The sequence below is a fragment of the Macrotis lagotis genome, chromosome X, assembly GCF_037893015.1.
Source record: "Macrotis lagotis isolate mMagLag1 chromosome X, bilby.v1.9.chrom.fasta, whole genome shotgun sequence".
Lineage (NCBI taxonomy): Eukaryota > Metazoa > Chordata > Mammalia > Peramelemorphia > Peramelidae > Macrotis > Macrotis lagotis.
In genome coordinates this window covers 346,108,644-346,133,463 of record NC_133666.1, presented here as the reverse complement: position 1 = coordinate 346,133,463, position 24,820 = coordinate 346,108,644, and the positions used below count along the sequence as shown (strand labels likewise).

Sequence of the window (24,820 nt, the reverse complement as noted above, 5' to 3'; positions counted from 1 at the left end):
TCTTCACTGTGCTACTAAAGAACCCCACACTACTTTCTTTCCTCTCTCTCTTATTGTCTCTTTCCAATGGGATAATGATTTCTATCTTTCAGATTGAAAAATACAGAAGCCACTAAACTGCTGCCCTTCAGTAAATTTTATTCATCCTGTCCCCAAATTGTTTAAATGCTAGAGTTAAGGATTTTTACTGCTCATAGACTGGATGAAGTTGCTAGAACTACAATAAAATTAAATAGAGACTCTGTGCCCCAGTGTTGTTAGGGGCCAAGCTAAACTAACAGCTCTTGAAGGAAGAATTCCAAACTATTAATAACAATTTGAAAGATTTCTACAAATCACTGGTAATAAAAGATTGGTGATTTCACTTCATATTTGGCAAAGTAGCAGATGACAAAAATGGAAATAGCCAATTTTAGAGGAACTTTATAGAAAGATCAATCCTCATTGGATAGAGCACTGGCCCTGAAGTCAGAAGACTCTGAGTTCAAATACAGCCTCAGACATTTAATAATTAACTAGCTGTGTGACTTTAGGCAAGTCACTTAATCCCATTGCCTTTCAAATCTCCCTCCCCCAAAAAGAAAGATGAACCTCAACATATTGTTGGTGAATATGATGCAGGACACTGTAAATGACTTTATGATGGACTTAAAGGTCACGTCCTTTGAAACAGGAAAGACTAATGCATAGATGAACACCCATGCCCAAAGAGTAGTGTCTTGTTTCATTCCTTGGAGGGCAGCCCCTGTGGCATATTGGAGAGTACCTGGAGTCAGGTGCTAAACCTCTTCCCATACACCATCCTTGACCAACCTACTATGGAAATACATTTAAGTAAGGGCTCCCTGAAGAAAAGGCCTCTTCCTTCTTTCCTCTTCTTTGTAGGATAGACACTTTCTCTCTCCAAACTAGAACCCTGTGTTCCAAGACTAGGCCACTCATTGGAGAACTCTGGCTTCTGTTCCATGTGGCCAAATTCATTTGAGTCTAAGCCAGATCTTATGACTGTTTATAGCACTAGCCTTAGAATCAGGAGGACTGGAATTGGAATCTAGCCTTTGACACTAGCTGTGTGACCTTCGACAAGTTACTTCACTATGATTTCCTCGCATCTATGGTCATCTCCAGTCTTCCTGAATCATACCTGGCTCCTGGACCCAGATGTCTCTGAAGGAGAAAGTGAGACTGGTGACTTAACACAGTGCTCCCTCACTCAAATCCAATTCACATGCTTGTCATGACATCACCTCCCTGATGTTGTGATTTTCTTCGGAAATGAAGGACAAATAAACATTATTAACTTCAGGAAGTCTCTTCTAAAACTTTGCTATTCAGCTTGTCCCCTGTCTCTGCTCCCTGGCAGACTCATTGAATCTCATCCCACTCAGGTCATCTGGCCACTTTCCTTTCCCTCTTTCCTTCAGGCACCTGAACCTTTGTTATTCACCATGTCCTCAAGTCGCCTACAAGTAGCTTGCTATGTCATCAGTAAAAAAAAAAGTTTTAATCTGTGAACTTCACTGGCTTGTGAAATAAAAATTCTGAGCAATTTCAACTCCAGGACTAGTGGTGACTTCTTCACTTTCACAACTGCTCTCAATTTTTATTAGCAACATCAACTTCTAACTCTCCCACAACAAAGCTATCCATTAGTTCAATTCTTAGGGAATCAATTTGGAATTATGCTAATAAAGTGATTAAAATGACCATACCCTTTGACCCAGACATCCTTCTGCTAGGATCAGATGCCAAGGAGGTCAAAGATAGAAAAGTCTCCTATGTACCAAGAGATTCACCTTCACATTTTAACAGGTATTTAAATAATATTAAATATTGAAGTCTTTTTGAAGATACCAACAATTCTAATTATGAAAGTCAAGGGAAAAAAGATTCTTCTGTCACATGGATAGTCACCTGGAACCAGTTATAGAATGTTCTACTGTCCCCCAAAATCACTACCTTAAAATGTCATCATAATTCTCCCTGAAGCAAGCTCCCTAGAGTCCTTCATGTGAAAAAGTTGTATTACCCAAGCAAACTGATGGAATGGATTAATGTTCCAAACTCCCATTACACTTGTAATAAGATTACTGAAGTAGCTGGTCCCATGTGCAGCAATAAATAGGGGAAGAAGATAAAGATGAGGAAAGGACCCCAAGAGTGTCTTCTTTAAAGGCTCACAGAAAAAAAAGACACACCTCTCTAAAGTCCCAGCTTCTGATTTGTAACAATGCTATCTCTAGACTAGGGGAACATAATTCACTTCAGATTATAAATCTTTCTTTTCTTTTATTTCTTCAGCTTAATCAATTTGAACTCCTTTAGAAAAAATGTCTCAGATAACATCAGGTTTAGGAGTTCCTGGGAAGAGCCAATTTGGCTCACACCCCCACCCCCATCCCTTACATGCCCTTAATCCAGGGGGGCTGGATGGATCTACTTCATTATTTCATACTATCCTCTACTTTCTATCACACATAAGACAAGGCCACTACTGGCCACTAATATATTTTACATAACACCAGCTTGCAAAGGCATGGATAAGGAAAGGGGTAAATGTGGGTGTAATTCACTGATGAGACATAGCTCTACTGCAGAAACCACAGCTTTCCTGCATTAACTCTTTCTACCCACAGAGAAGTAAAAAATAAATTCTGAAAGTGTTTAGACAAACCACACTTGTCTGTTTGTCAGGTCACAGTCTTTTAAGGCAGTATGGGTCTGCTCAACTCAGTGTTATCTAGTCAAAGGAATTCCCCACCCAGCCCAAAGCTTTGTCAAATGGGTAGTTACCACAGTGCTATCAACAAACACTTTCAGAGTGTTTGAGGGGGAGAGCAGTGAAGCACAAACTTGACAACAAGCATTTATTAATGACCTGCTATCTGACTGGCACTCCAAATGCTGGGGGTGAAAAGGCAAAAAACCCCCCAAAAAACCCAAACAGTCTCTTCCCTCAGGGACCTCAGAACCTAATGGCAGAAAGATGTAAGCAACGAGGTATGAATAAAATAGGTTGGACAAATTGGAGCTAATGTGCAGAAGAAAGGCACCAGCCCTAAGGGAGATTCCAGAAAAGCATCTTGCAGAAGGTAAGATTTTAATGGAGAATTGAAGTGTAATGCAGGCCCAAATTTATTGGGATGGGATTCTTTCCTCACAGGTAAAGATCAATGCCTTTGTGATAGTCAGTACTGCCTGAAAGGGGTGGGGTGGAGCTGGCAAAAATGGCAGAGAGAATCAATCTCCAAGATTTAGACCTGCTTGGAGTTTCTTCCTGGGTTCTGCCGTTGACTCAAGTGCCTCTGGCTTCTAATTAAGGAGAAGATGGTCAATGTCAACCCCACTTCAGGTTGATGAAGGAAAAAGCTCTGGGAAAAAGATAACTTGTGAGGAGTCAACATTTCTATCATGTCCCAAGCTTAAATTCTCTGCTCCCTGGCAGACTCATAGGAGTCTCAGTCCATTCAAGTCATCCATCTGGCAGCTTTCCTTTCACTCTTTCCCTCATTGCTACATTGGAGATTTTGGAGGATTTACCCTTTGGTGAAATCTAAGACACTCTGTCTCTTAGTTGAGCTGAGTTACCTGATTTCCCGTGGAAGAATTTCTTCAATCTGTATTATCTGGTATATAGTCTTATACATATATACTTTCTCTGATATCTGTTTGCCATCATTTTGGATAAGTAGCTTCTCTGCTGCTTGCTGTGTATGTTCATTATGGAACAAACATTTGGTGAGTAGGGAGTTGAGTCTTGAATATAGAGCTTGGGATCCTGTTCCCCCTCCATTATTGTAACAGAACTCAAAAAGTTAGTTTGAACCTAAAAACCACATTCCCTGGACTAATAATATTTAAGGAATTAGAAAGATGTAGTAGATAGTGCTTTGAGGAGAGCAGAGAGGTCAAACGTCTGGCTTCAATCTCGTTTCCTCTTCGGACAGTAATAAAAGTCTCCTTTGTAGAAATGGTAGGGAGAGGAGAAAAGGCTAGAGATGTCTATTCTATCTCTTTCTGAGCTATACCATAGCTCTTCCATGCTCATATATGCAGATCAACTCTAGTTAGAGACAGAGAAAATAAAAAGAGATGAGGAGGGAGGGAATTCCAGACACAGACCACAGCCAGAATTGAGAAATAGAAAATTGTATTCTAAGAACAGCAAGGAAAACAGTGTAACTGGATCCTAAAGTATGCAGAGAGGAGAGAGGTAAATATGGCGTAAGAAACTTGCAAAGATAGGAAGGGGCCGAGTTATGAAAGGCTTTTGATGCCAAGCAGAAGATTTTATGCTTCTGGAGGTGATAAGGAATAATGGAGTCTATTAAGGAAGAGCAGGGGATAACTTGTCGGACTTGCCCAAACCAGGAAAATCAATTTAGCAGCAGATAATATAAAGTGGAGAGAGTTGAAAAAAAAACCACCAGGGAAAACCACAGCAAACTAGTGCAATAGTCCTGGCATGAGATGATGAGAAGTTGTACATGGATGGTGCCAGTGCCAGAGGAAAGATATTATGAAGATCATAACAATAGGACCTGATGATAGAATGAAGAATCTTCTTAGGTTTTTCAGTCTGAATAACTTGGACTATGGTGCTACCATCAATAGTAATAGAAAAGTTAAGGAAAGATAGTGAGTTCTATTTTGGACATGATGAGTTTAAGATTACTAGTTCCAGATATTGTTAGGAATTTGTTTTTGGTTTTTGAAAGGCAATGAGGTTAAGTGACTTGATTATTTAGTGTCTAAGTTCATATTTGAACCCAGGTCCTCCTGACTCCAGGGCCAGGGCTCTATCTACTGTGCTATCTAGCTGCCTCTCTTGTTAGAATTTTTACTGAGCTAGCCTCTACCCAAGTGTGACTAAGCAGGCCAGAGACAGAGTGCCAATAATCAAGTAGAAGTTTAATTAATTATTCTCATTGCAAGGAACAGATTTGCAAATTGTGATTTCTCCCCCGACTGGACCTCCATCTTGCTAAGGTAAAACCAGATATTACACACACACACACACACACACACACACACACACACACACACACACACATATATATGTATGTATATATATATATATATATATATATATATATATATACATATACATATACATATAAAATAATAAAGAGGAAAGGTGGGAGAGGGGAGTACAATCAGCTTTGGGGCTTGAGTGATCTTCCCAGGACAAAACCCTCCAATACAAAAAACACAGAAGCTATGACTATCCAAGTAGGGCAATAAAGGTGTCCTCCAGTCCTATAGGAAGGGTCAAGTTGGTTGTATGGTCTTGGAGGTGCCTCATTATTTTGCTTAGGTACAGAACAGGTCTTGGGTAAAGAACTGGTTATACTGATTCACTTCCCTTAACATAAGCAAGTACAGATTTAACAAATGGCTCCAGGCAACTTTGTTTTTACTGATTCCCAGCACAAAGGATCCCTAAAAATGAAATTATTATTACATTTATTACATGTACTCTATTGATTCATATGAAAATCATAACTCTCTTTTGACAGGGTTTATTGCCTATTTGGAGATTTGAGCCTGAAGGTTTGAAGAGATGTTAGAGCTAGATAAGTAGATCTGAAAATCACCTTCATAGAGATGATATAGGACCTGATAAGATCAGTAAGCAAGGGCAGCTAGGTGGCACAGTAGATAGAGCACGGGACCTGGAGTCAGGAGGACCTGAGTTCAAATCCAGTCTCAGACATTTAATAATTACCTACCTGTGTGGCCTTGGGCAAAAAATGCCTTGCAAAAAAAAAAACCCTTAAAAAATATCAGTAAGCAAAATTGTATAGGAGGAGAAAAGAAGAGGGTTCAGGATAGACCCTTGAGGGGCTACTCATAGTGGGTTTGGAAGATGATCTAGGCAGGAAGAAAGGTTTCTATAGCATTTGATTTTGTAAATTGCCATTGACTGAAGTATAGGTGACATTTTTTCTGAGATTTTAAAATGATTTTCTTCCTTGAATGTTATGTGTATATAATTGTAGGAGAAGAGATGGAGTTGCAAACTCCATTTCCCCCATGGTCCATTAGTCTTCAACATGGATTCTGAGTTCCTCCCATGCATTTCCTTTCCTTGGTCACTCATGTTAGGATAATCAAAGTTTATTTTGATCATGGGAAAATTAAATAGCCTTAGAGTCAGAACATTTTAATTTTAATTTTAGGGATACCTAAAATGCCAACTGGACGACCTAATATTTTCATTTTGGGTATGAAACTCTTTTATGAAAAAGCTTGAAACAATTTCATCCTTATAAATAATAAACTCCTGAAAAAGGAAACACATGGCAAAAATGCTGATATAGTCATGACTATCTCTATGCACACAGCATATGGATGATAGTGCAGAAATGTTGATTCATCTTTAAGAAAATGCCTGGTAATAGCTTTTTATAGCAAAGGATTTTGCTTATTTAGTTCCTGTTTCCTAGCTGTGCAGGAAGTGGCCCAAGGGATAGTCAAAGAGTATAGACTTGAAATAGTAAATGAAATGCTACACCTCTGATTATTGTTGTCCAGTCATTCAGTTGTGTCTGACTCTTCATGCTCCATGGACTATACTGTCCTTGGGTTTTTCTTGGCAAAGATACTGGAGTGTTTTGCCATTTTCTTCTCTAATGGCAAACAGGTGGCCTAGACACAGCTGTCTGAGGTCAAATTTGAACAAGTTTTATGATTCCAGAAACAGAGCTCTATCCACTGAACCACCTCTTATACTTCTGATATTCATGTACTATTGTAATGTGCTGACCCGTTGCATTTTGAAATTATTGTCTAAACAATATCAAGTGCTTCTCTTTAGACAGTGCATTATAGGGAATCCTTGACTCACACATACTTAATATTATGAATTATGGAATATTTCACAAAAATGGATTTAGAACTAGATATTACCATAGGGGTTATCTAATCTAATACAACTAATGAAATAAAGGCTCAGGAAAAAAAAAGATTTTAAGTAGCAGAGCCATGTTTTGGACCCAGGTCTTTCTCACTCCAAATCCTATATATTCCTTCCCACTGGCACTTCTAAGCCCCACACTACCCCTCCCCCTCCACCACCCAATCCCTTTCTACAATCATTTACCACTGGAGAACTATTGACATTCTCAGGCTTAGGTGGACCAGATAAAATCTGACTCTTCTATAGAAATGTTTTGCATGACTACATATGTATAATATGTACCAAATTGCTTGCCTTTCTCAATGAGGAGAATGGGTAGAAAGGGAGAGAATTTGGAACTCAATAACTTTTTAAATATTATATAAATTATTTATTTTAAAGCTGGTTTTCAACCTTCATTTTTTTTTTTGTAAGATTTTGGGTTCCACATTTTTCTCCCTCTCTCCCTTCCCTCTCCTCTTGACAGCAAGTAAACTGATATAGGTTATTCAATGTAACTATGTTAGACATTTCCATCTTAGTCATATTGTGAAAGAAGAATCAGAACAAAAAGGGGAAAAAAAACCATGAGAGGGAAAAAACATAAAGCATAAAATAAATTTTTAAAATGGAAAATAGTATGCTTTGGTCTATATTCAGATTCCATCTCTGAATGTCTAAGGTATTTTCCATCACAAATCCCTTTAGAGTTGTCTTTGATCATTGGTGTATAGCAACCAATGAGCTTTTTTTTTTTAGGTTGTTTTTTTTTTTGCAAGGCAAATGGGGTTAAGTGGCTTGCCCAAGGCCACACAGCTAGGTGATTATTAAGTGTCTGAGACCGGACTCCAAGACTGACTCCAAGGCCCGTGCTTTATCCACTACGCCACCTAGCTGCCCCCACCAATGAGCTCTTGATAGCTTTTGAAAATCTCACTGTACCCTTATCTGCAGCAGGTCTTTAAAGTGAATAGCCTCTGGCATGTTGGAACTATGTAGGTAAGAGAAGTCAGTAGGCTGGTTCTGTAACATTGGGATAAAGATTGGCTGTAAGGATTGGGGCATGAAATGGGACTGGGTGTGCTCTGCAGCTGGATGAGGCACCAGTGCTCCCCCTCCCAGCACCTTAGAGATTGAGCTGCAGGGAACGTACTAATAGCAGAGCAGTCTAGTCCTATGAATGGCAAGCTAACATTGTCTTAGTGTTAAAGCTATTGCCAATTGTATTTATTATACTGATGAGTAGCTCACAAGTCAAAGGTGGAAGGTCTGAGAGGAAAGGTTGTACTAATGATTGGTTCATCAAGTGACAGGTTAATATGTACAAGATTATAACATTATCTCCAGATGTTATATACTAGTGCTTGTCCAATTAAGGGGAGTGTGCCATGATTCCTCAGTGATACAAGAGGGTGAGAAACTAATTTAAGGACAAAAGATTTGAAAGTAGTCAAACCATCTCCCAATCTCAAATAGTCCTGAAATCAGGTCATGGGGTAGAACAATTCTAACAAATGCAAGTGACAGGGATGCATTGCACAACATACCCCTCACAATAATAAACAATTTTGCAATTCACACCACCAATCAAGAGATTGGTTGGTGTGGCCCTCTTTGCTATTGAAGTACTAGTAGTTAGAGTAATGCTGTCCAGGAGAGCTAAGTCTTTCTTGGTTGATCATCATACAATGTTGCTGTTAATATGTATAATATAATATACATATAATATTATATGTAATATAATAATGGACTATTCTCTTCACTCAGCATCAGTTCATGTAAGTCTTCTGAAGTCCATCTATGGAACTCAAAAATCTTTTTTTAAAATTTTTTTTATTTATTTAAGGCAATGGAGTTGAGTGACTTGCCCAAGGTCATACAACTAGGCAATTATTAAGTGTCTGAGCCTGGGTCCAAACCCAGGTTCTCCTGGCTCCAGGGCTGGTGCTCTATCCACTATGACACTAGCTAACCCCCAGAACTCAAAAATCTTAAAAACAAATATTAAAAATAATTTTATGTGTAATTAGGAAAATATTAAATAATTTAAAATCTATATCTTCTGGAATTGAAGGAAAAGACATTCATGGTTTCCTGAGCAGGACCTCATAATATGTTTTTCCCCAAAATATTAGGTTTCTTTTTTTTTAGGTTGTTGCAAGGCAAATGGGGTTAAGTGGCTTGCCCGAGGCCACACAGCTAAGTAATTATTAAGTGTCTGAGACTGGATTTGAACCCAGGTACTCCCGACTCCAGGGCCAGTGCTTTATCCACTACACCACCTAGTCGCCCCTAGGTTTGTTTTTAATCATTATTTTCTTTGTGATATTGCATCGCTATGATTATTGAGTAAGTACTATCACCTCTGAATAAAAATGTTAAGTGCTATCCAAAAATCCAAAAGGAGAAATGTGGTTGTAATGTTATAAACATTATCAAAGAACTGGGAGGGAGAAGAGTTGCAGACCACTGAAAAGAAAAATACCTAGAAAAGAAGTTGGGAAAGGCATGTGTTGAGAATGAGGGATAGTATTGCTAAACTTATTCTTTGGAGTTCAAATGCAGGTTCTGACATATAAATATGGGGAAGTCCATAGGACTTCTCTAGGACTCAGCTTCCTCTTCTCTAAAATGATGGAGTTAAAAGTTATATAAAGTTTTTTCCAGCTTTAGATCAATCACCCTATTCTGGACATTTTGGGGTACCAATTTCCCCCATATGCCTTAGATTCCAGAGGGTCCTCCCCTTCATTCAAAATTCATACCTTCTGTTTCTTCCCCTCTTTCCTTCTCCTTTCTCCCTTGGCTCTTTCTCTTTTTTTTTCTGTTTCTCTTTTAGAAATCTCTTAGCCATTGAAGAGTCACATCTTTCAGCACACATCCAACATCACAGAATTGGTATGGTACACTACCAATCTCCTTGGGAATGGAGCTACTTTTGTAACCCAGGAAACTATAGAAACAGGATGGTGTATGTGGCTAGAAATCAGCATAATATTGACTTGGCTGCTGGTGTTCTCTTTGAGTCTCTTGATGCAACAAACTCTCAGACTAGCTTCAATGCTGGGCAATTAAAAATTTTGAAGGAATATAGCCCCTTGTGACTCAATCAGAAAGTATGTTCAACATTGTTGTTCGTTCTCAAAGAAGACATGTCATCAGGGATATGATGCCATAATATGCCAACTTTATAAAGAAATCAACAGGCATTTAAACTTTGTTACTATGACATCAATAACCCTTCACCTACAACATAAACTGAGCTGGAAGGGGCAGAAATTCAATCCTTCTTCCCTGAATTACAAAGTTGCAGAGATGGAATATGAAATTCAATGTGTGAGGAATGGAAAGGACAATTTGACTGGATTCTAGTTGTAAGATGGGGATCAGTATATGATAAGGCTGGAAATATAAGCTAGGATCATGTTATGAAAAGATTTAAAAGTTAAATAGAAGAGAAGAGTTTATATTTTATCCCAAAGGCAATAAGAAGCCATCAGATCTGCCTTTAAGGAAAATAATTTTGGTTGTTGTGTGGAAGATGGATTGGAATGGGGAGAGACCTGAGACTTTGAAACCAATTAAAAGATCATTGCAATGGTGTAGGGGAGAGGTGACCAGGGACTGTACAGTGATAGCTATGAGAAGAGAGAGAGAGATTGGAGCTGAGTTGTTGTTACTTAGATAGAACTGCCAAGATTTGACAATTAAAAATCTCATCTAGATGAGAGGTGGCAGCTGTGTGTAGATTCATAAGACCAGCCTAAGCAGTTGAAAAATAAGAGTCAATCAACCATCCAGTAATTTTATCTATGACATGTCATGCAGATTGACTCAGTTTTCCACCGAAGTATTGAGTTACAGGTATTTTTAGTATCACTGTAAACTATCCCTGAATCAAGTCAATAGGAACACTGAGTCTCTACTGGCATCTCATGTTTTACTTTCCCACCTAACACCTATTCCAGGAAGGTCAGTTTCTTTGGTGTTCCTCTACCTTGTCACTATTACCTAGAATGTCACCCTTTTTGCACACACATTTCCTACTGCTATGTTTCTTTATTTATAAAATGAGGGGGTTGAACAAGAGGGCCCTTCAAACTCAAACTCTTATGATCTTATGAGCCTTCAGGGTTTACCTCAAGTACCACCTCCTCCCAAAGTGTTATCATCTCCCTGACAACCTCAGACAGCACTGTTTTTTCTCTTCTCTGAATACTATAGCACTTATAGACTGTAGCACCTGGTCCTAAGCTCTCTTATTGGAGACTCAGCTCTAAAACCAGTACACCCATTTTAATTACAATTTGGGGACAAAAGGAGATGTGAGTCATTGGACATTTAACAAAGATTTCCTTTTCCCTAACATAGAAAGGATATAGCATCACTTAGTTTCAGCTTTGGTAATTATGGTCTCACACTCCTCACAGAGGTAAGTCTGGTCAGAAGGTGTTCAGAATATGGCTACTCAGGGCTAGAACTTACTATACCTTTAGATGACTTAGGATGCTTGTGTCGGGGAAGGAAGCTAATCAGGTAGGATAGGGAGAATGGAAAGGAGGGAAAAACCATTACAAAAGTTGAATATTCCCCCAGAAGACTGTAAACTTCTTCAAGGACTGGAAGTATACCTTATTTCTTTGCATTTTCTAGCACCTAGGGCAAAGAGGGACACTTCTCCTCAACTTGAGATAGCTTATCTTTAGTTACTTTCCTTCAAATCAAATCAAACCAAATATATGAGGAGTTATTATGTCTCTCTTACATCCCAGGTGTCATGTTAAGTCCAGGAGATATAAAGAAAACAAAAATAGTCGGCTCTGAAGAACTTCACAGTTTAATGGGGGAGACAAGCATATAAATAGGTACAAACAAGATATTTATTCATGATAAATTTGGTTCGATCTCAGAGGGAAGACACCAAGATTAGGGAGGACTGGGGAGGTTTCTTGGAAAGAACAGCAGTACCCTTGTTACCTAAAGATGAGTTAGGTAGGCTGGTATGGAGAGAGAAATCAGGGAGAATAAAGGTAGACTGATGTCCACCTTTCCACAATGACAGAGAATGATATTACTGTCATTCTGGGTCCCTAGCTGCTCCTGAGTTCACAACTTTCTTGAAATCACTTTATTTTCTTGTCTTTACTTCAGAAGCTGTACCCTCCTTTTCTATGCAGACTCCTATATTTTCTGAATTCCAGTAGTGTACCCCAGGCACTGTGTGTCCTGGATATGGTTCTTAAGGATGTTTTGGAATTATCCATCAGCTAGTGCACTTAGTGTGAGCACTTGCTTAGTAAGCATCACCACCTGGATGAAACACATGGTCCCTGGGCTCCAGAGTCTGACCTGACTCCTGGGGCAGCCAGGTGTCAGTTTTAGTCCATGAAACCTTTGCAGGATTTAGCTTCTGGCTATTATCAAGTCTTAACTTTTATCTTTTATGTCGTTGATAACTGATAATATGTGGCAAGTGAAGAGAGGGAAAGAAGTTAAGAGGGGTCTTATGCTGATCAATTCAGAAAGAACAATTTGACAAACAGATTGGAAGAGTCCCTGGAAGGGACTGTGAGTGGGAAGAGTTGTAGCGACCTATTTGGATATGATTGGGAGATTCTAAGACAAGGTGAAATTGTTGGGACTTTCCCCAGCAGTGATTGTTTTGGGTTTAGTGTTCCAGGATTTTTACATTGATTGAGAAGAGAAGACTCAATACTGTAGCGATAAGGGTAATAAAATAAATGCACACATAAACCGATCGTCAATATTACAGTGTAGAGAGAAAGATTCTTTTTCACAAATTCCTCAGATGAGGGAGATTTTCAAGGCCTTAAAAGATACTTTTCTTGTAAGTACTTTTTTCTATCCTTTTAAGAATACATAAGTGTGGGGGTAGGGAAACCCTTAGAGACAGCCCTGCAAATAAGTACCTTCCCACAAGCCCAAGAAATAAAAGAAATAATAAAAATATAATTATATAGATTCCTTTTATTTTGATATTTTTGTCCCAGTCATTTCTTGGTATTTTCCCCTAACATGACCAATTTGATCCTTTCTCTCTCACACCTTGAAACAATGAAAGAGTTAAGTACAAACAATTGATAAAGGAGTGGAATGGGGAAATGTATGCTCTGTGCTCATGTATGTTTATGTGTGTGTGTGTGTGTTATTTATCTATCTATCGCTTTAATCCCCTAACTCTCTACTAGTTGAATGAAGCAAGGTATTTCATTATCTGCTAGTGTTCCCTTTCATTTATATCATTGTAATAGATTGTTCTTTTTTTCAGAAGTGTGGAAAACTTATCTAGTATTCTGAAATCCTGGGCTCCTGCAATGGTCTAGGGAGGTTATTTATTGTGTGTGTTTATCTGTTTGCATATGTGTTCATGGAGTGTGTATATGTATGTAGGTATATACATATATGTAAAGAAGTTTTTATACAGTGTATTATATGCATATATGGATGTGTGTGTGGGTACATCTATGAATGTCTTCTGTGCATGTGTGAAGGTATCCAGCTTTTACCTAATCATGGACAGCAGGAAACTCCTTGGCAGCTCCAACAAAGTGATTTCCTGGTGCAGAAACTTTTATTGCTGTGACACTGATAAGGATAAAAGAAATGCAGCAACTGTTGGTGACTTAGTAACCATTTTTTTCTGCTTTGTTCTCTTATCTGTAAGGATCCTGAAAATCTATTTAAAGATTACATTTGAAAACCTACCCAAGAATTACCTTCCTCTCCGCCTTCCACCCAATTCCAAAAGCAGACCCAGGAGATTATTTAGCAGATTTTAAAATATGAGCTTTTCAAAGTTGACACTTTCTATCTGAACAGAAGTGTCTTTATCCTCTGACATTTCTTTAAATGTTCCATTTATATTCATTTATTTATTCAGTCAATAATTATTTTTACTGAATACTCATCAACTATTCAGATACATAGATAGGTAGGTAGAAAAGATAGAACCTAATGCTCAGCACTAAGAGGATTGTAAATATGAATAAGATATGTTCCTGACTTACTTTAAATGAAAAATCAAGAAGTTTTATGCAGTATTGAATAACACCCCCCCCCCACATACACACACACATACACACCTCATTTTTATGAGGCATATAAGGTTTTGGGTATTTTTTTGTTTTTTTGTTTTTTTGCAAGGCAATGGAGTTAAGTGTCTTGCCCAAGGTCACATAGCTAGGTAATTGTTGTGTCTGAGGCTGGATTTGAACTCAAGTCTTCCTGACTCCAGGGCCAGTGCTCTATCCACTGTGCCACCTAACTGCCTGGCATATAAGTTTAAAGATGACTTGTGCTTTGACTTGGATTTGGTGAAGGGTCAAGTGAGAAATGATAATTTTCTAATAAAAATTTTCAGTATACATTTAAAGATAATTTACTGTAGCCATGCTATAATACTTCTTGTTATAGAAATAAATGGAATTTAGGAATTCAATTTAAGTTGAGTATTTTTGGAGTTTCATCCAACATTTCATTTCTGAGCTTCAAAAGGATAGCATGGAACCTCTGAGAACAGAATCATAGTGGAGCTCTTGTGTTCCTTGCATTGCAGTTTGATAGAAAAAAGTCTATTTTAATAAGTGACCAGAAGAGGAAATCTATGTTAATTTCCTCTCTTTAAATATTATTTAATAAAATTAAAAAGCTAGTACTTTCAGTGTATTGAAAACTAAACAAAGTTATACTATTTGAGTCACTAATATAGCCAGGCAATAGAAATAAAGATATTGTTGATTGACTTATTTTAATTTGAATTAGTTATCATTTTTAAGTGCTTCTTTAGAAGAAGCCTTGGATTTTGTTTTCCATTTTTAATATTTTCAGTTGATGTCTGTGTGTGTGTGTGTGTGTGTGTGTGTGTGTGTGTGTATGTGTGTGTAGTAAAATCTTTATTTGAACAGAAAACAGTGGCTTTCTGAGCAGCAGTTGATATTTCTTGAGAGCCTAAAACATACTAGGAGATATTCAGAACCATTATCTAAACCACTATACTGGAACACCATTGCCCTAGTTGTGTTGACTTTCCCATGATAAAACCTGTGTTTGAGATTAATAGGTTGACTGTTACTATGTCATTAAGCTGATTATTCTGGCCCATCGGGCTGACAGTCAATGCAAACATATTAAAATAAGATTTAAAAATAGCAAAACATGTTTGAAATAAGATAAAAATCAAAATATGCAATTCTTCATAAATTATATTCATTTAAATGATAAATAGACAAGACCAGTCCTGGACCAAATTGGGAACTAGACAATCTTTTTCTTATCATCCTCTTACTTCCCTTTTTGAACTTTATACTTTTTGCCCCATCCCACCCCATTTCTCCGTTCTCCTTTTTCTCTTTTTACTCCTTCACTGAAGCTAATTATAGCTAGAAGAGAACAGCATTATCATTAAACTAATATGTATTAAGATATGAATGACTCCCAGGGGCATTTTCTTTTTAAAAAAGGATCCCAGAATGAATTTCTTATTTTTAATATTACAGGTTGTGCAACAAAATGAAGTGAAGAATTTCAGGGTTGAAGGAGTTGTTTTGTTTTGTTTTGGAGAGATAAGGTTCCCCCATAAAGCTCATATAACTGTCTACTTCACTTAAAAGTGAAACCAGTCATATAAAAAGGCAATGGTTATTAGCATAAATTGCACTGATTTTTGTTCTACTTTTACTTCATATTCTCAGTTAAGTAGAATGCTAAGTAGACTAAGCTATTATGTACTTAAAATAATACAGTGGGAGAAAATCATAGTCATTCTGGTGATTTCTTTGTGAAATTTCTTATTCATAAGACGTTTAACTTTTGTTCACTAAAGAATTCTGTTCTGGGAATACCTTAAGTACAAGTTAAGATTCTTGATGGATAACTTTGAGGGTGCCCTGAATCAGCTTGGATTCATTAAAAACAAGTTCATAAAGAACAAGAATAGCCTCATCTTTTTTTTTAAAGAAAGTTACTGTAGATTATGGGAATGTTGAAGATAGAGAATGCTTAAATTTCAGTAAAGTGTTTATGAACAGACCCAAAGGCCTAAGGGATGCATTCTGTGACCAAGTGGTCCCAGCTCTGGGCTCAGACTAATCAGGTTCAGTCCTTGGGGAGGTATGGATCACTAAAGGCTAATTCTTTTTTTCTCGTATTTATCTCATTAGGGATTAGATTTATCTACTCTCTGGCCTATGAGTAGAAATTATAGAGTAGAATTTCAGTTCAATATAAGGGAAAAACTTCCTTATAATTGGAGGGACTCAATATGGAAAGTATTTCCTTCAGAAATGTATTCTCTGATTGTAAACATCAGGGGCTGAATTACTATTTGGCAGATGGCTTCAGGTAGCAAACCAGGCTAAATGATCTCTGATAGTTTGGTCCAATGTTGAGATTCTATGGTCCAAGTAGTCAGTCTGGTACTATCTGTGCAGTTCTTGTTAAGTGTTAAGGGTGTTCTGGTAAATGTTTAGCAACTAGACCTGGAAAGGAGGAGATAGAAGGGGAGGAGGATGGAAAGAGATTCATCATGACAATATACTTTTAAATCTCATCTACATTATTAATATTCTCCTCATTGCTTTTTTTGAATGTAGATAATCATCAAAATAATACATCAAGGGGATAGCACAGTCTCTGGAGTCAGGAGAATCTGAAATCAAATTTGGCCTTAGATATTTGATACTAGCTGTGTTACCTTGGGTGACTTACTTTAACCCCATTGCTCTGCAAACCCCTCCCCCCCAAATACATCAAGGTTTGGTTTGATTTTCAAGGTATATAAATGCTCACCCTGGAAATTTAATAACTAATTCTCTCAAGCAGATAGGGCTACAATACACAGCTGTGTAGCTATTTCATTACCTTATAGGTAATGAAATAATTGAAATTATAATTGGAGGCAACTAAAGCAATTAATAACTTGACATGACAGACAGGATCCTTTGATGGATTGAATATAGCCCAGGGATTACATATGGATATGTATCTTCCTTATTTGGGATAGTCCCATTATCTTGGAGAGATATCTATCTGCTTGACTGTTTCATGAACACATATATCACTTCCTACAGATTCCGTGATGCGGGAGAGCATGGAGAGATCCTAGCACAGGACCAATGTGCTCATAGTCCCCTCACATTTTCAGAATTAGGAGGGGGTAGAAATTCACCAGAGGCAGCTAGGTAGATGTTGGCTCAATGGATATACTGTAGGACCTGGAGAGGAAGACTTGCATTCAAATATGACCTCAGACACCCACTAGCTATGGGACTGTGGGCAAATCACTTAACTTCTGTTTGCCTTAATCCATTGGAGAAGGAAATGTGGAACTGCACTAGAATCTTTGCCAAGAAAATCCTAGTCCAGATGGTTCATGGGGTCACAAGGAGACAGACAGAACTAAACAATGGAACAACAAAGGAACTCACTATTGCAATAAAAGGGGAGAGGATGTAGATCACGTAAAATAAATTGATTTTTTTATTGACATTTTTGGTAGCTTGCTAACAGATCTCTTTGCCTAGAAACTCTGGCTTAATTCCTAATTTTCCACACCCATCTTCCTTTAAATTTGGGGTTTTTTGGTTTTGTTTTTGTTTTTGGCAAGGCAAATGGGGTTAAGTGGCTTGCCCAAGGCCACACAGCTAGGTAATTATTTAGAGTTTGAGGCTGGATTTGAACTCAGGTACTCCTGACTCCAGAGCCAGTGCTCTATCCACCGCGCCACCTAGCCACCCCTTTCCTTTAAATTTGATAGCCTAAGAAACCCTGATTTCTGACTGACCAGGGCACTGATTTACACTTACAGTTCAGAGCTCATCTCTCTCCAGAAGATTTCTCCTTATTCTTGGTGATGATCTCTGGCACGTAAGAATATTTTGAAGTATTATTGATTGCACATGTCAATAGTATTGATCCAAATAATCAAGGGACTATGAATTCTAAACATGAGAACTGGCTAATACTTTCCTTTTGGGAAAAACTTTCTCAATAAAAGTTAATAAGATGACTTTCTGGTACATTGACTGATACAGTATTGTCAGACTGGTAATATGTTCTAAGGCATTTAAAACTCTTTACAATCTGGCTTCAGTCTGTTTCCAAGATGATTACACACCACTTCCCCTCATGTACTCCATGTCCCCGCCAAATTGGTTTACTTACCATTTGCAATCCATATCCAACATCCCACTCCCATCTCTGTACCTTTTCAAAGACTATCTCCTAAACCTAGAACACTCTTCCTCCTCTCTGGGAACCCTTATATACCCTTTGATTCTAAAGTCAAAAACCACCACCTGCAAGAGATCTTTTCCAATTCCCCAAGTTGTCAGATTTACCTGCCACCCAAATTATTTTCTATTCATTTGATATATATTTTGTGCTTACTTAGTGAGAAATTTTTTTTTCTCCCCTTGAAGGGAAACAAATGGTAAATATGGTGGACTGCCAGATTTGAAGTAAAAAAGGACCTGAATTCTAATTCTGCATCAGATAATTACTAGCTGTGTCACCCTGGGCTGATAACTAATCCTCTGTCAGCCTCAGTTTCCTCACCTGTAAAGTGGTTATAACAATAGCATCAACTTCATCTTGTGAGGATTAAATGAGATGCTATGCATTAAGAGCTATGCAAATCCCATAAAGCACTATATAAATGTTGACCAGTGTTATTTTTTGACTTTGTATCCCAAGTGTAATAGGTACTTCATAACTACAAATTGAATTGTCTTGAATTGAGGCTGTGCCCAAGAAAGAAGGCAAAGAGGGAAAAACCTAGTAAAGGAGTCCTGTCCTGCTTTAGGTAGTTTCCTGGGGCACCTATATGTTATAGATTAGAGACAATATCAAGGTCATGGTTGAGCTACCATGTGGAATGTTCACAAGTTACAGGATCAAGAGTAGAAGTGTGGCCAGGTCAAGGAGTTGGTGATATGATATGACCTGGTGTATACAACAATTGGAACCAACACATAACTGGAGTCAAGAGAAGTGAAACTAAGGAACTTGTAGCACAAGCCAGAAAGCCAAGCATAGAGTTTCCCGACAGCTAAGAAGTCATTTAATCTACTTTAAAGTATGTCTGTCCCTTCACAGGCCTCTCTCTACCCCACACCACCCAGGCGAGCCAGCAAAGACTTCCACTTCAAGGCAGATGGGGGCTATCTTGTTTTGGGTGGGATGAGCTATAATTTGATAATCTGATTGATTTAGGGTTTTACACTAGGACTGGTTTATTACTCACCACAGGGAAACAGGGATATAATGGAGCCTGCTTCACTGAGTTATTCAAAGCTGATTGTTAAAGTTTTAGTATGAACATTTGCATCTCAGAAATCAGCAAACTATATAAATTATTGATTGTCCAGGCTTGACAGTAATGGAGAAAATGTTAAGGATATATATTATAACTAAAAATATGTCATTACATTTTTCTTCAGAAAGCCAATTGTTAAATATTTACCAGCCTACCCCAGAATATAAGTTTAAGAACATACCCTGATTTGAGATACTAGATTAGAGAATTATGATTAGGAAACTTTAATATTTTATTTTGACATACTAAAGTTTATTGTGATAGAGTAAAAGAAATACCAGGCTTGGAGACAGATCTTATATATTTATAATATGCAAATATTTGTACATATTTTTATATACTCATATGTATATGCTTTCTCTCTTAATAGAATGTAGTTCATTGAAAGCAGAGACTTTCAATTTTGTCATTGTATCCCCAGGAACTAGCACAGTCAGGTACTTAATAAGTGCTTATTGTTGATTGATTGCTATGGAAGTAGATGATTCAAAAGTCCCTTCAATCTCTAAATTTATGATTCAATGATTCTATGAATCCTGGCTCTGCCAGTCACTATTTGTGTGAACTTTGGGTAAGTCCCTTAGCCTCTCTGGGTCTCAGTTTCCTCATCAATAAAATGATGAAGTTAGACCAGATGACTTCAATAATTCTTTCCAAATCTAAATCTATCATTTTTGGTATTCATAGAGGTGACAGTTGAATTCTTAGGAATAGATGCCCTTAATTATGACTCAGGATTATAAATTTTGATAACTTCAGCTACTAGAAACCATACAAAAATACCTGCATGTTTAGTTAGCCCCATGTGTCACCTCACCTTGGAAGAGCTGGATCAAACCTTTGGTAGGTGACATCAAATTTGTAGTACAGCACAGACACCCTAATGATCATTCCATCTCATTGGGAAAGACAGCCCCTATCAAAAATAGTCACCAAAACAGTTTAGTTGTGTATTCAGAAATCTGTGTAGGCAGTGTTGTTCAGTAGTTTCAATTGTGTCCAACTCTTCATAGCTCATTTGGGGTTTTCTTGGCAATGTTTCTAGAGAGGTTTGCCATTTCCTAATCCAACTCCTTTTACAGGCAACCAGCATTAAGTGACTTGCCCAGGATCACACAGGAAGAGTCTGAGACCAGATTTGAACTTGGGATTTCCTAATTTAAGGTCTGGCACTCTATCCACCTCTCCACTCAGCTACCCTAGGCAAAGTGTAGGTGTCCCCATTAAGTATTTTAGCCAAGAAACCTCCTTCATTAACTAAGTAGGAAATACAGATCCCTGTTGTGACTCAAACCTGATCCTTGAATAAAAGTCTTAGTAATCCTGTATTTCTGAAATAGTTCTCAGATTTCTAAGGGATCTCAGGGCACCTTCCCACCCCACCTTTCCCTAGTATCTGTAACTAAACAAGAATCCTTTGAACAACCAACCCAATAAATACTTCATCATTCAGGCTTTGCTGAATAACTCCCAGTGTAGTCGAAACAACTGCTTCCCAAAGAAGGCCATTCCACTTTGGGACAGCACTGATTGTTAGGGAACTTTTGCCTTATGTCAAGCCTAAATCTTCTCCCCAGGGATCATATTTCTGGCCTTTTGGGGTCAAGCAAAACAAGCTTCACCTTTCTTCTCCCTGGCAGCTCTGCTGGCTCAGTTAGTTTAACACTGCTGACTCTATGCCCATCTGTTCTTTAAAAGAAGATAGAGAGTGGCTTACAGAGCATACTGTGTGGACAAAATGGCAGTGGCATCAAAGGGTCAGAATTGAATTTTTGACTCTACTACTTTATAACTGTGTGACCTTGGTTTCCTCACAGAGCTTCAATTTTCTTAACTATAAAAATGAATTCACTAGAGTAAATGAGCTATTAGGTCTTTTCTACCTCTAATTCCAATAAGCTTTCCCTACATGGGCATATACAGTTTCACCTCCCATGCACTTCTGATGGACCCCCAATACAATCTTTTACTACCTTTCTTTGTTACAAATGAGGGTTCTGTTGGGTGGATGGCAAAAGCACTGTCCACAAATGACTGGTATTTTTTCTTAAAGATAGCAATAACATTTATGATTTAAAAATTAAAAATGTAGACAAGACCCTCCACAGAGTCTCTAACCCCTACCTATCCACTCTGACCCACACTCACCAAAAAATTATTGCTCATAATCAACTTTGTTCCAAAACAAAATCATGAGCCTAAATTCTCTGGCATGTACTCAAACATTTCACAGGCAAAAAAGGAGGTAGACATGAGAGGGGATATATAAATATGTGCTTTTTGAAACAATGCAGACATGGCTGATCAGTTGCTAATAAACATAAATATCTATCTACATCTATATCCATATCTACATCTACATCTACCTCATCTATATCATCTATCTATCTATCTATCTATCTATCTATCTATCTATCTATCTATCTATCTATATTGCCCTTAAGAAGTTCCAAATAATACCCAGAATGTAAAACTCTGCATTAAAAATTGTTGATCAGGATGCTCACGAGGCACAAATATGGTAGTTGTCCTCTTTAATCATTGGAAGATCAGTCAGGAAAGGGAAGAATAACCTAAGAATAAAGACAATAACCATTAAGTTCTTGAATTTCTAACTCTGTGTGTGAGTGTGTTTACTACTTCATTTAGAAGTCTTTTCCAATTTATGAGATGGGGAGTCTTATGTGGGTGAGTCTTAATTTTCCCCAGAGAGATTTTCAGAGGAAGAAAATCATACATTAAATGAAAAAATAAAGGAAAGGAGCCAGGGAAAGGAAGAATAGAACTAGAAAGTTTTATAAAATCAAGTGCTTTGTATTCTTTTTGAAAGAAGTCTTCCCTTATTTCTTTAATCTAATGCCTCCCCTCTTTTGATGATTTCTAATTTGTCCCATAATGTTTTATTGTTGTTAGTAGTTTTTCAATAGTGTCTGACTCTCCACGATCCCATTTGAGGTTTTTTTTGGCAAAGATACTAGAGTGGTTCACCATTTCCTCCTCCAGCTCATTTTACAGATGAGGACACTGAGGCAAATGAGGTTAAAGTGACTTGGCCAAAGTCTCACGGCTAGTACATATCTGAGGTCATATTTGAACTCCTGAAGATGAGTCTTCCTGACTCCAGGCTGGGTACTGGAGATCATAGTTTTCTGTAGGAAAAATAGGAATATGAAAAGCTCTGACCTGACAGGAGAAACTGGTGTATTATTTGGTGATGCTGTGAAATGCTGAAGCTAGTAGGTGGAAATCAAGAGAGACACCACCTGCACTCACCTAAAAACATAAGGAAACAATGGACAAGCCAGTACTCTTCCTGAAGAATTACATCTCTAGGACTAATGGCTGCCCATTCAAGAAGCTCAATTTTTTTTTCCTTTTAAAAAAGACTATTCTGTGACATTGTGAATTTAAAGGAGCAGAGAGCTATTCTTAGTGACTTTGGGGAGGTGGAGAAACTATTCATATACCACCCCAGATTTCTTGGGTAGAGACTATCAAGCCATAAGAGGAAAGAAGTCCCTCAAAATATGTATCTGGGTCATAAGAGGTTTTTTTTGGAGGGGGGGGTTGGCAAGGCAATGGGATTAAGTGACTTGCCCAAGGTCACACAGGTAATTATTAACTGTCTGGGTCAGGATTTGAACTCAGGTCCTCTAGAGACCAGTACTCTATCCAATGTACCACCTAGCTGCACCCTTATGAGAGATTTTGACGTGAGGATTATATAAAAAAAGTCATTAGCCTCATTTTTTCTCCCAAATATGATCTAAATAGAGCAGCAGTCTCGAATCATGACAGTATAGAGGCCTAGTTCTCAAATTTAATTTCTCAATATTTTAATTCCTAATATAGTGAATATTGATAGATATGACTTACATAAACAAAAGTTCCTTGGAATCTTTAATAGTTTTTAAGAATACAAAGTGGTTCCAGAGTACAAAAAGTTCAAGAGCCAGGAGTTTAGAGAAATCTTTGAACAGATCACTCTCAATTTACCCATCTTTTTCCCTTCCTTCCCTGGATTTCACCTCAGTATATATCCAAGGAAATGGAGAATATCTTTACATGTCATGAAAAAAACTGCACCTGAGCTCAGAGAAGGGCTCTTGAATGTCTGACAATGGGGGAGCTAAGTGATATCTCAACCATTTTCTGCTATCCCCAGGGGGCTTGGGATTGAAAGCTCACCACAAATGCACCAGCACTGAAAGAACTTATCTGTGAAAAAGAGGATGATCTGTGAATTTCCTTTCAGCTCTGTGATTTTATAATGGAAATCAGAAGCTGGTTCATATCAATGTACATGGATTCTTTAATTACATGATGATTGAGAAATTATACAGGTTATCCTAAAGTTTGACTAAGAGGATCCATAATGAGCAGCCATGTATTTCAATTGCTGATCAGCAGAGGTGAGGTATTCTCACCCCAGGATAAAAGCAGCCAGATACAGACCTCATCATAGAATATTCATCTTATTCCTCCTGCACAGTTCATGATGCCTGGCATGACAAATCATTTATACCCTTGTATTAGGCTCATTAGGCTATTTTCAATTACTCATATGAAAGAAGACAGATTTATTGCTGTCTCTTTCATAGTTGTTATTAATTGCCTGATGATAGGGTTTCCAATTACCATCTTCCATCTGTCTATGATATCTGGTATCTTCATCTTTTTTTATTAGTGAGGTCTTTTCCTTTATTTTTTCACTCTGTAATTTCATAAAAGATATTGTCCTTCTATCCCTGGGCTCTGAGAATTTTTTGTCTATATATACCATGCCTTAGTCTATCACTGGCATCTCTTTATGTTCTAGTTTTTCCTGATTCCTTCCTTCACTGGAAAGGTGCCACATTAACATGCTTTAAAAAAAAATCAACAAGCCTGTTCTTGCTTTGTTATCTCCTATTTTTCTAACTTTTCTCAGTATCTGATCTTGGAGAAGGAATAAATAACAAAATGTGCAATTTTGCAGAGAAATCATGTTTTTAATATTATGTGAGTGGATGCCTCTAAACGTGATGGCACTGTAAGAATGAATTGTTGAAGCCAATTTAATTGAGGGATAAATGGTGTCTGCAGTACAAAGGTGAGATTAGAGGTAGTGTTATAGAAGGACAATCTATTCAGAAGAGGAGGAAATCATCCCCTCCCCCCAGAGTATGCTAGGACATTACGGAGGATGAATGATAGGCTCAAATTTGGTATTTGGTCCCCATATGGTCTTGGTAGACCCCATAATGGTCTCACAATTTATTCTTGTTGGAATGGACTCTAAGGTAAAGAGGGGTACAGTGAGGTAGTACTTGACCCTTGTTTTCAGTGCCCTGAAGCAAAGGCCTGACCCCCTGATACCAATTATATCTCTAAAATTTGTTATATGCTTTCTAAGGAAGGCAGCAGAGTTCAATGGAAAATTCTGGAACTTCTAAAGGCAGAGTCCACTGGGTATGGAACCTAGATTCAAACCTGGCTCCATGACTAGTGTGAACTTATGCAAATTATTTCATCACTTTTGGGGCTCAGCTCCCCATGTGTAAAATAAGAGGATTAAGCTAGATGCTCTCTAGTCCCTTGCAGTG

General features: G+C 37.8%; 1 long non-coding RNA gene across 3 annotated transcripts in view; it reads left to right on the top strand.

The window, feature by feature from the left end:
• The first annotated feature begins 2,756 nt into the window (after window positions 1–2,756).
• LOC141500197 (uncharacterized) overlaps window positions 2,757–24,820 on the top strand; it is a 46,110-nt gene continuing 24,046 nt past the window's right edge. For all 3 annotated transcript variants that reach the window (XR_012471889.1, XR_012471888.1, XR_012471887.1), the window contains exon 1: window positions 2,757–3,092. This is a non-coding gene — a long non-coding RNA (uncharacterized LOC141500197). The remainder of the gene's footprint in view (window positions 3,093–24,820) is intronic.